This window comes from Lampetra planeri, chromosome 5 (genome assembly GCF_965212315.1).
Source record: "Lampetra planeri chromosome 5, kcLamPlan1.2.h2, whole genome shotgun sequence".
Lineage (NCBI taxonomy): Eukaryota > Metazoa > Chordata > Hyperoartia > Petromyzontiformes > Petromyzontidae > Lampetra > Lampetra planeri.
In genome coordinates this window covers 9,502,275-9,514,899 of record NC_136111.1, presented here as the reverse complement: position 1 = coordinate 9,514,899, position 12,625 = coordinate 9,502,275, and positions in this window count along the sequence as shown.

Genomic DNA, 12,625 nt, shown 5'->3' with positions numbered 1-12,625 from the left:
AGAAAGCTGTTAATCCTATTACGAATGCTATTCGAATTGCATGCACGCCCGCTCACTAAATAATTGTATCAGTATAGAAGTAATTATTGTTTATGTTGTTATTATAAAACAACGTTTCACCTGTAAACATCCCCCCTTTCTAGATAGACCATTTCGTTTGCGCAATGATGTAACAAACCTTACACATATAAATTTCGATTTAAAGCGTTCGTGACTGCAGGGATTCATCTTCTTGGTTCTTTCGGTGAAGTCACGTAGAAGGGAAGTAATAAAATAATAAAAATAAAACATAATAAAATTATTTTCACGACGTTTCGGCCACAACGCAAGCAGCCGTCCTCAGGTGAAGAATGCTGCTTGCGTTGTGGCCGAAACGTCGTGAGAATTATTTTATTATTTTTATTTGTATTATTTTATTACTTCCCTTCTACGTGACTTTACCGAAAGAACCAAGAAGACTTACACATATATTCATCACGATGGTTGGCCATGATCGATGCACCGCTGGATGAAGGCCCTCTGCATGTTCTTGCGAAGTAACGAGAATAATCCACACGGGCACACGAGTCGATCTCGTCGCGCTCCATCTCATCAGGGGCACGTCGCCTCGAACACGTCCCCACGACTCTGGGATATCGTTGAACAACGCACATCGTGCCCTTCTCGCGATGTGGTCCTGCCCAAGGCCACGTTTGTCAACGGTCGGAATACGGTAGTGGAATCCCCCTCTTGACGACGGTTGTTGGTTCCGCGAAACCGTTCGTCAAGTGATTTGCTCGTTAAGCGAGTATATGAAATACACGTTAGAGGCTTAATTCGTTCCGACGGCATCGAAAGTTACCCTTTTTCCACCCAAAAAAAAGTACTTTCTAATATTTAAACGGTGGATATTAATACATAAAGTTACTAACCACATTATAAACACAGAATATTAAAATAAACATGGTTAATCGATGCATTAATTATTATTTACTGTACCTACAACAGCCCGTCGTTAACAGGGAAGTGGTCGCTAAGCGAACATATTGGGTCTCTATGGAGGCACTACACTACTATACACTACACTATATACTACACTATACACTACACTATACACTATACTATACACTACACTATACACGACACTATACACTCCACTATACACTACACATTGGGATCTATGGAGGCCCTACACTACTATACACTACTATATACTACACTACACTATACACTACACTATACACTACACACTACACATTGGGTCTCTATGGAGGCACTACACTACTATACACCATACAATACTCTACACTACACTATACACTACACTACGATACACCCCACTACTACACACTACACTACTATACACACGACACTACTATGCGCACTACACTACTATACACTACTATATACACTACACTACTATACACCACACTACTACACACTACACTACTACACACTACACTACTACACACTACACTACTATACACCACACTACTACACACTACACTACTATACACACTACACTACTATACACCCTACACTACTATACACACTACACTACTATACACCACACTACTACACACTACACTACTATACACACTACACTACTATACACACTACACTACTATACACCACACTACTACACACTACACTACTATACACTACACTACTACACACTACACTACTACACACTACACTACTATACACACTACACTACTATACACCACACTACTACACACTACACTACTATACACACTACACTACTATACACCACACTACTACACACTACACTACTATACACACTACACTACTATACACCACACTACTATACACACTACACTACTATACACTACACTACTATACACACTACACTACTACACACTACACTACTACACACTACACTACTACACACTACACTACTACACACTACACTACTATACACACTACACTACTATACACACTACACTACTACACACTACACTACTACACACTACACTACTACACACTACACTACTATACACCACACTACTACACACTACACTACTATACACACTACACTACTATACACCACACTACTATACACACTACACTACTATACACTACACTACTATACACACTACACTACTACACACTACACTACTACACACTACACTACTACACACTACACTACTACACACTACACTACTATACACACTACACTACTATACACACTACACTACTACACACTACACTACTACACACTACACTACTATACACACTACACTACTATACACACTACACTACTACACACTACACTACTACACACTACACTACTACACACTACACTACTATACACCACACTACTACACACTACACTACTATACACACTACACTACTATACACCACACTACTATACACACTACACTACTATACACTACACTACTATACACACTACACTACTACACACTACACTACTACACACTACACTACTACACACTACACTACTACACACTACACTACTATACACACTACACTACTATACACACTACACTACTACACACTACACTACTACACACTACACTACTATACACACTACACTACTACACACTACACTACTATACACCACACTACTACACACTACACTACTACACACTACACTACTACACACCACACTACTACACACTACACTACTATACACACTACACTACTACACACTACACTACTACACACTACACTACTATACACCACACTACTACACACTACACTACTACACACTACACTACTATACACTACACTACTACACACTACACTACTACACACTACACTACTACACACTACACTACTATACACTACACTACTACACACTACACTACTACACACTACACTACTATACACACTACACTACTACACACCACACTACTACACACTACACTACTATACACACTACACTACTATACACCACACTACTATACACACTACACTACTATACACTACACTACTATACACACTACACTACTACACACTACACTACTACACACTACACTACTATACACACTACACTACTATACACCACACTACTATACACACTACACTACTATACACTACACTACTACACACTACACTACTACACACTACACTACTATACACACTACACTACTATACACCACACTACTATACACACTACACTACTATACACTACACTACTATACACACTACACTACTATACACCACACTACTACACACTACACTACTATACACACTACACTACTATACACACTACACTACTACACACTACACTACTATACACCACACTACTACACACTACACTACTATACACTACACTACTATACACCACACTACTACACACTACACTACTATACACACTACACTACTATACACACTACACTACTATACACCACACTACTACACACTACACTACTATACACACTACACTACTATACACACTACACTACTACACACTACACTACTATACACACTACACTACTACACACTACACTACTATACACACTACACTACTATACACACTACACTACTATACACACTACACTACTACACACTACACTACTACACACTACACTACTATACACACTACACTACTACACACTACACTACTACACACACTACACTACTATACACCACACTACTACACACTACACCACGTTGACAGCAGAGGGCGGTGCAGCAGAATGGAATGCTGTAACGCGCTCCGCTTCCACCGCCAATGACTCCCCGTCTTCACCAACCCGCGCCAACGACCAGCGCGGTGAAGTATGGTCAAATAACCCCCCCGCCCCCCCACGGCGTGCAGTAACAGTGTACACGTGCTTTAGTAATTCACGACAATTCAGTAGTTTAATGCATGCTGATCATGTACGACGTACGGGGATGCAAACTGCACTGATGCAACTTCATAGTAACATGTGCTACACATGACATCCTTCAATAGCTATGCTCATGATGATGGCAATTTGTTTAAATAGTGTGTATAGCAAGTACAGTACAGCCCGATTGTCAATCCGCTGCTGGATGAGGACCTCCCCCGGCACGATCGTGGGAGCTACTTGAGTGGTGAGTTGGGGGTGGGGAGTCGAGAGAGCGTGAGCAAGGACCGGTTCGGATAGATACATCAGTGCCGGATTATCCCAGTAGCACAAGTAGCTACATGTGTAGTAGCTACGGGCCCTGCACTTTTAAGGGCCCCGCGCTAAACGCTTTCAAGCTATCAATTCCGGTTCAGTGATTCTGCACTTGCTCTATTACTATAGTACCATACCGCCTTCAACTTTTATGAACGACTGGGTTTTTAAGGTTAGCGATTTGTCGTATTATCTGGCTGTATAGCAAATGAACAAATACAATTTACTACGCAAGTTAAAAATGTGTGTTTTAATATTTATGTTCTTTTAAATATATAGGGCCACTTTATAACATATGCTTCAGGCCCCGCACTAGCTTAATCTGGCACTGAGATACAGATATATTCATATTCTTATGGTTTTTTCGGTAAAGTCACGTAGGTAAAAAAATAAAATTAATAAAAGTTAAATAAAAATAAAATAACATTTTTATTTTACTTTTATTAATTTTTATTTTTTACCTACGTGACTTTACCGAAAAAACCTAAGAATATGAATCCTTGCAGTCACGAAAGCTTCAAATCTAGAAATAGATACAGATATATCAGTGACGTGCTGTGAGGTCAATTGCTGGGGAGGCACTGGCTCGTGTCAGAGCCAGATTGACACACTGAGGGGGGCGTGGCCTCACTGAGGGGGCGTGTCCTCACTGAGGGGGCGTGTCCTCACTTAGGGGGAGTGGCGTCACTGAGGGGGCGTGTCCTCACTGAGGGGGCGTGGTCTCACGGAGGAGGCGTGACCTCACTGAGGGGGCGTGTCCTCACTGAGGGGGCGTGGTCTAACACGCCCCCCTCAGTGAGGCAGATGTAATAGCTGCCTCCCCTGATGTTTTTCAATTGTAGTTTCATGACGAGACCAGAACGCCTAAATATCTTTATACATATACGTGAAATAAGTTACCTGGAGTATGGAAGGTGAGGACATGAATTGAATGGGTCTACAAATATTACGTTGGTGACATATTGAGATAGTAACAGGCACGCGCTTATTGCCCGCGCTCCATCCAGTTACTGAGGGGTTGCGCAATCAGAGGGGAGGCTGAGCTCGTCGCTGCCTCACCTCTCGTCTCTTCCTGTATTTGCAGCGGAGCTCCGCAAATTTGGCGATTTTGATTATAAAAATAATTGTAATCGTACAGGAATGACATTGAAACACAGATCAGTGGAAAAATCTTAATATTAATTTCATTTGATCATTCTTTTTTTTACTTTTCGTAACAGCTATTTTCATTGGAGTATGACAGGTGAGGTTCTGCCTCCCCTGACTGCACATCCCTGATATATATATAATTCGCCACGGAGGTTAGCTACCTCGCCTGGTGTGCATGTTCTCCCCTACCTCGCCTGGTGTGCATGTTCTCACTACCTCGCCTGGTGTGCATGTTCTCCCCTACCTCACCTGGTGTGCATGTTCTCACTACCTCACCTGGTGTGCATGTTCTCCTCTACCTCACCTGGAGTGCATGTTCTCACTACCTCACCTGGTGTGCATGTTCTCCCCTACCTCACCTGGTGTGCATGTTCTCCCCTACCTCACCTGGTGTGCATGTTCTCACTACCTCACCTGGTGTGCATGTTCTCCCCTACCTCACCTGGTGTGCATGTTCTCCCCTACCTCGCCCGGTGTGCATGTTCTCCCCTACCTCACCTGGTGTGCATGTTCTCCCCTACCTCACCTGGTGTGCATGTTCTCACTACCTCGCCTGGTGTGCATGTTCTCACTACCTCACCTGGTGTGCATGTTCTCACTACCTCGCCTGGTGTGCATGTTCTCCCCTACCTCACCTGGTGTGCATGTTCTCACTACCTCACCTGGTGTGCATGTTCTCCCCTACTTCGCCTGGTGTGCATGTTCTCACTACCTCACCTGGTGTGCATGTTCTCACTACCTCGCCTGGTGTGCATGTTCTCCCCTACCTCGCCTGGTGTGCATGTTCTCACTACCTCACCTGGTGTGCATGTTCTCCCCTACCTCACCTGGTGTGCATGTTCTCACTACCTCACCTGGTGTGCATGTTCTCACTACCTCACCTGGTGTGCATGTTCTCACTACCTCGCCTGGTGTGCATGTTCTCACTACCTCGCCTGGTGTGCATGTTCTCCCCTACCTCACCTGGTGTGCATGTTCTCACTACCTCACCTGGTGTGCATGTTCTCACTACCTCGCCTGGTGTGCATGTTCTCCCCTACCTCACCTGGTGTGCATGTTCTCACTACCTCACCTGGTGTGCATGTTCTCACTACCTCACCTGGTGTGCATGTTCTCACTACCTCGCCTGGTGTGCATGTTCTCCCCTACCTCACCTGGTGTGCATGTTCTCCCCTACCTCACCTGGTGTGCATGTTCTCACTACCTCACCTGGTGTGCATGTTCTCACTACCTCGCCTGGTGTGCATGTTCTCACTACCTCGCCTGGTGTGCATGTTCTCACTACCTCACCTGGTGTGCATGTTCTCACTACCTCGCCTGGTGTGCATGTTCTCCCCTTCCTCACCTGGTGTGCATGTTCTCCCCTACCTCACCTGGTGTGCATGTTCTCACTACCTCATCTGGTGTGCATGTTCTCCCCTACCTCACCTGGTGTGCATGTTCTCCCCTACCTCACCTGGTGTGCATGTTCTCACTACCTCACCTGGTGTGCATGTTCTCACTACCTCGCCTGGTGTGCATGTTCTCACTACCTCGCCTGGTGTGCATGTTCTCACTACCTCACCTGGTGTGCATGTTCTCACTACCTCGCCTGGTGTGCATGTTCTCCCCTTCCTCACCTGGTGTGCATGTTCTCCCCTACCTCACCTGGTGTGCATGTTCTCACTACCTCATCTGGTGTACATGTTCTCACCTACCTCACCTGGTGTGCATGTTCTCCCCTACCTCACCTGGTGTGCATGTTCTCACTACCTCACCTGGTGTGCATGTTCTCACTACCTCGCCTGGTGTGCATGTTCTCCCCTTCCTCACCTGGTGTGCATGTTCTCCCCTACCTCACCTGGTGTGCATGTTCTCACTACCTCGCCTGGTGTGCATGTTCTCCCCTACCTCACCTGGTGTGCATGTTCTCCCCTACCTCATCTGGTGTACATGTTCTCACTACCTCGCCTGGTGTGCATGTTCTCCCCTACCTCACCTGGTGTGCATGTTCTCACTACCTCACCTGGTGTGCATGTTCTCCCCTACCTCATCTGGTGTACATGTTCTCACCTACCTTACCTGGTGTGCATGTTATCCCGCGTGGAGATTTCTCCGGCTCCTCCTGCTTTTCCCTCGAAATTTAAAATCGACGTCACGCGTTTAGAGTATTTGGCTGCGATACATTTCTGCGTGACAAGCCACTTCGTTGAGCTCTCACTTGTGGCCAGGTCGCTTCTGAAAATGAGCTCGATAGCTCAGTGTGCCTTACCTGGTTAAATACAAAAAAATAGTCCTGGTAGGAACCTCCTGGTTACACCAGCCCACAGGGGATTATTGTGTCCGTCCGTCGTGCATCCAAAAATGGGAGGGATGGGGCTGGGTGGAGAGGGGCTGGGTGGGGAGGGTGGGGCTGGGTGGGGGGTGGGAGGGGTGGAGCTGGATGGGGAGGGGCTGGTCACCCCGTGGTGCCCTTATAAAACTCAACGTTTAACCGACTCACGCCGGCTTGTGCCCGCCCTCACAGTCGGACATATTTGCGGAATAGCCCACGCCACCGTTGACCCTGGCCATTGACCGAGCAACCCAACGCTCCTACCAGCTCCCTCCGCATGAATGTGTTTTTAAACTCGAGGTTCAGCGTGCAGTGCGCTCGCCACTCATATGCATTCGGCTGTGGTAATGCTGTTTAAGTGTGAGGACGCTCATGCATATGGATGGCTACTTATACAACATCCAGTGTGTCAGTAACACACGTGAATGTATGATAATGTAACACCGCTGACAACCGCCGTGTCGGCATGAACACGCGCGTGCTACCTGTGCATGCACGCCCGCCGCTTTGTGCTCACCCCACGTCTTGTATACGTGCACAGTCCTTTGCCAATCCACTGCTGGATGATTGCTCGCAGGGGGTTATTTGACCGCAGTTCGTCGCGATGGTCAGTGCGGAGAGCATAGACGTGACGGCGTAGTGCAGTACAACGATGTATGTAAAGTGCCGCCTTGGTCAAGGCCAGTGGTTGAAATTCCAGTCACGTGCCCGCGGCCTGACTTTTGTTTCTTGCCAATGATGACCATTCACTTTTGACTTCCAACAAAGTGGTACATTATCTGTTTTATCGACCCGGAAGGAATGATGGGTCGTGTCGACCCCCCGACTGGCATCGGTGCTAGACGGACATTACCAAGAGGCCTGCGTAGGGAATGGAACCTTCACAGTTCCCTGCTCACTGGCTAAGGGCAAAACCACAGGTACGCGATCGGCAGGTCGCTTGTGGAGGGGTGAAGCGTGGGTACCCCGAACTCTCCCAAGATGCCATGGCTATTATGAAAGAGTAGGCCAAATACCCTCCAGAGGGGCTCACTCGAGCTCCCGCGAGAGCTGCACTTTTGCCTTTTACTCACTGCGGCAAAAACACGTTCATGTTGAAATTGTGGCATCAAGTATCGTCGCTCAAGTAAAACAAATAGTAATGCTGTTTTGATGATTGTGGGGGTTTTTTTGGAGAACATGTGATATTATTTTAAAGTACTGTAGTTCACAGATGAAATTCGCAACATCATCAATGGCACATATCTTGCTGGCCAAAGTCGGATCCATATCTCCCAAGATGTTCAGAGATTAAAAAAAAAGAAATCACACCATAAATTCCTGTGGAAGATAGAACTGAACTGGAGAGCGTTGTCTCATCACAAACCTCGCTGCATAAAATTTAAAAGACAAGTACAACTCCATCCCATATATAAATAAAACAATACCTTCAATCAGTCTCCTGGTTTTCCAGACGAGCGCTATCAAGCAGCATGTGAATAAGCGACAAAACCCCGGGCCCGTTTAGGCTTGTAAACAAATGTTGCTGCTGGATTACCAACATTCCATAAAAACAAAAATTATGAGAGCCCATTCATGCAATGTAAAAAGCAAAATACCGTACATAAACTCATTATACGCTACCGTGTGGCTTTCTGGATAAAAGCAAACATAAGCAGAAATCCAATTCCGTGCTATGAAGAGCCATTGTCTGAAACGTCGCCAACGAAATACTTTGAGGGCAGTGTTATTGGAGAATGTTATCTTTAGTTAATTGTAAACTGTCAACACAGTGTTACACACGCAACTTATTGTCTCTCTCAGCTCGGTCCTTTCGGTCTTAAAAAAAAGAAAAGGCTTTGCAATGCAGAATCACGATATTTTTTCATACTGGAGGAATCTGATACGCTATAAAGCTCTTTTTCGCAGATGCGGTTCGAGGCCGCGTGGAAGCTAAAGGAGTTAAACATATCATTGAGTGCACTGGATAGAGGGAGGGAGCATGTGGGGGAGGGGGGGGGGAGTTGGGGCGGGGGGCCCAGGGTGTGTCCCTCGTATCTGGAGTTCCCCGCTTCTCGCTTCCCCGCCGCTCCCACGCTTGACCCTCCACGATTGGGAAGCCCCCCCACCCCCCCAGCTCCATCTCCCCTCCATCGCCCCCCAGCCCTGCCAATCAGATTCCAGCTTCGAGGGAGGGGGGAGGGGGTTTCTGGGAGAAGCGAACTCTGGGGATCAGGGCTCTCAGAAAAAACAACCAAACCCCCCTATATCCCACATAGCCCCCCCACCCCCCAACTCACAAACGCCCGGACTCCCAGACCCCATGCCACATAAACCTTATACCCCATAAACCCCCCGACTCCCCAGACGCTTTACCTCACAGACCCCATACCCCAGGGACCCCCTTACTTACCAGACCCCATGCTCCATAAACCGCCTTCCCTGTAGACTTCCTACCAATTAGACCCCCACTCTACAGACCCCCCCCCCTACCCATACCTCACCCCCCACACCGAACTCTATTACCCCTTACCCTACCCCACAACTAATGCGCACAGCCAATCGTGACCGAGTGACCAATGTAACTTCGAATGGTCTTCGCGAAGGGCGAATAATCTAAAATGTTGGCACAAATATGGTCGAGCCTATGCTTGGAACTAGAAATATACACAACGATTATTTATTTTGGCCCCCAAAAGTACGACGCGGAGGTTGATTGGTTTCACACATAGGGCAGGGTCACCCTAATGTTCTACATTACTGGCCGCGTGTGTACCCCCCATGTGTCCGTGTGTACGTGTGTACGTGAGTGAATCCATGTGTCCGTGTGTACGTGAGTGAATCCATGTGTCCTCGCGTATGTCTGGCCGTGCCTCCATGTCCCCTCTAGTCCCTGTATCTCCGTGTGTACGTGCGTCCATGTGTATCCGTAACGATTTGTCATGCCACCAGGAGTATGTCCCACTCGTTTCATCTCGTGAAATGTCCCTACGCGTCACCGTGTACCATTTTCCACACACCACCGTGTCCCCATGAGTGAGCCCATATGTCCCTGTGCATTCTTATGTCCTATGGTGATGTGTGTCGCTGTGTCTTCGTGTCTCTGTGTGTCCCTATGTTACCATGAGTGTGTACGTGTGTCCCCGTGTGCCGTGTCTCCGTGTGTCCCCGTGTGAGTGCCCCGCGTGTCCGTGAGTTTGATTCTATCCATTTCCTGTTTTTTCAACCATTTCCTTCTTTCTCCCTCCTCCTCCTCGTCTGCCCTCCCTCCCCTCCCCGTGCTCCATGCGCCACTGTACGGAGATGGGGGACGTGACCACATGGGTCACGGTTCAATCCCGACCTGCGGGTGACCTTCCCACCCAATTCAATGCGAGTTCTCACCCAATTCCATGTGACTTTCCCACCAATTTAACCCAATTCAACGTCAATCTCACCAAATTCCGCGTGACTTTCCCACCAATTCCTCGCCAATTCCACGTCACAATCTCACCAAATACCACGTGACATTCCCACCAAATTCCACAATGGCATTCCAAACAAATCCCACGTAGAATCCGCACCCCGTTCCACACGCCACTTCAGCGTGGCATTTCCACACAATCCTCCAATTCAAAACAAAATCCTCAATCGCCAATGATCGTTGAGAACGAGCTGGACTGCATCGCTCCGTTGCCATGGTAGACGTCCCCTCGGGGTGTATCCCCTCCTTTGGAGGGCCATTGCCGTCGTGAGCCTCGACCGACGGCCATGGGCCCCTTCGAGCGACGCGCCCTGACCCGAGCACGACAACTTGTCAGAACTGGCAATCCGATGTTCACGACTCGCGTCGTTATTTAATCCGCGTGTTCCTCGCCTGTTTCTGTCGGCGTAATTCCAAGCAACGCGATGCGTGCACCTCTTCACGCTGCGAGGGTCGCCCCACTTCTTTGTTCTCGACCCAAAATGCATTGAAAAAAAGTTAAACATACCCCATAGAATTAGCAGATGTATTGGTTCCATGCGCATTAAGTTTCCTTGTAATCCCATTTCACCTCGATGGATTTACGCCATCGAGGAACGAGAGGGCGCATTCCTTGCCAGTTGGGGTATTACTTTCTGGGCGATCCTGGTACTTCTTCATACGTTTCAGCTTTTGTTCTTCGTCAATGTCTGTGTCCTTGTGCCCTCTGTAAATATGCTCTGGGCCAGGCGGTTCTGTACTGGATGAGACGTAGCTTTTGCACTGGATGGCGCATTTAATCGTAACCCCTAACTCGTCCCTCCTCGTCTCACCCGTCTCCTCACACACTCATACGTCACACAGAGCACACAGATACACACCAGGCGTGTGACGTCAATCTCCTCCACCTCCATGAACCTAAACCCACACACCCCCTTCACCCAACCTTTCCCCCCATCGCCCGAATCGATGAACAATCAAGTTTTTGGGTCATGAATCAAGAGGCACTGTTTGTAGTTGCGACCTACCGTACTCTCACAACTATACCCCGCGCCTTTCGCCGCGTGCTGTTTTAAAGCAAAAGTTGGGGATGCTTCTTAGATGTGTGTGCGTGTGTGACGGCACGAGTTTCGTGTGCGGCTTACTTTCTCGAGCGACTTATAATCCGGAAAAATGCGCCGTAGCACACGGGGGTGTAGCGGCGGTGCAGCGGTTATGAACCCGCTACACATTTTGAAATATTTGCTCGTTTTTTTTATTTTCTGTAAGTCTTACGAAAGAAAAGAGAGCTTGAACTCGACCACCTGAGTTCGATTCCCGACCACGGCTAATAACAGTGGCTGATGATATCCGATACAGTCCTGGGCACGACCTGAAAAATGCAATCATGAACAGCCCCCTTTTCGGAAGTATTTATCCAGCAATCGATTGACAGAGCTGTACACACACACACTTGTATTCTAAAGTCTGTGTTGGCATCATCAAACCTTTGGAAGTGTTTCCGTCATCCAGCGCTTTGTTTTGGGCAAGGGTTGGTGGACCACGCAGAGATTCGTGAAACTACCAAACAAGTTGGGCTGCGAGGTGGCCAGAAGATGACAGTGCAGCAAGTAGGTTCGTGAGTCC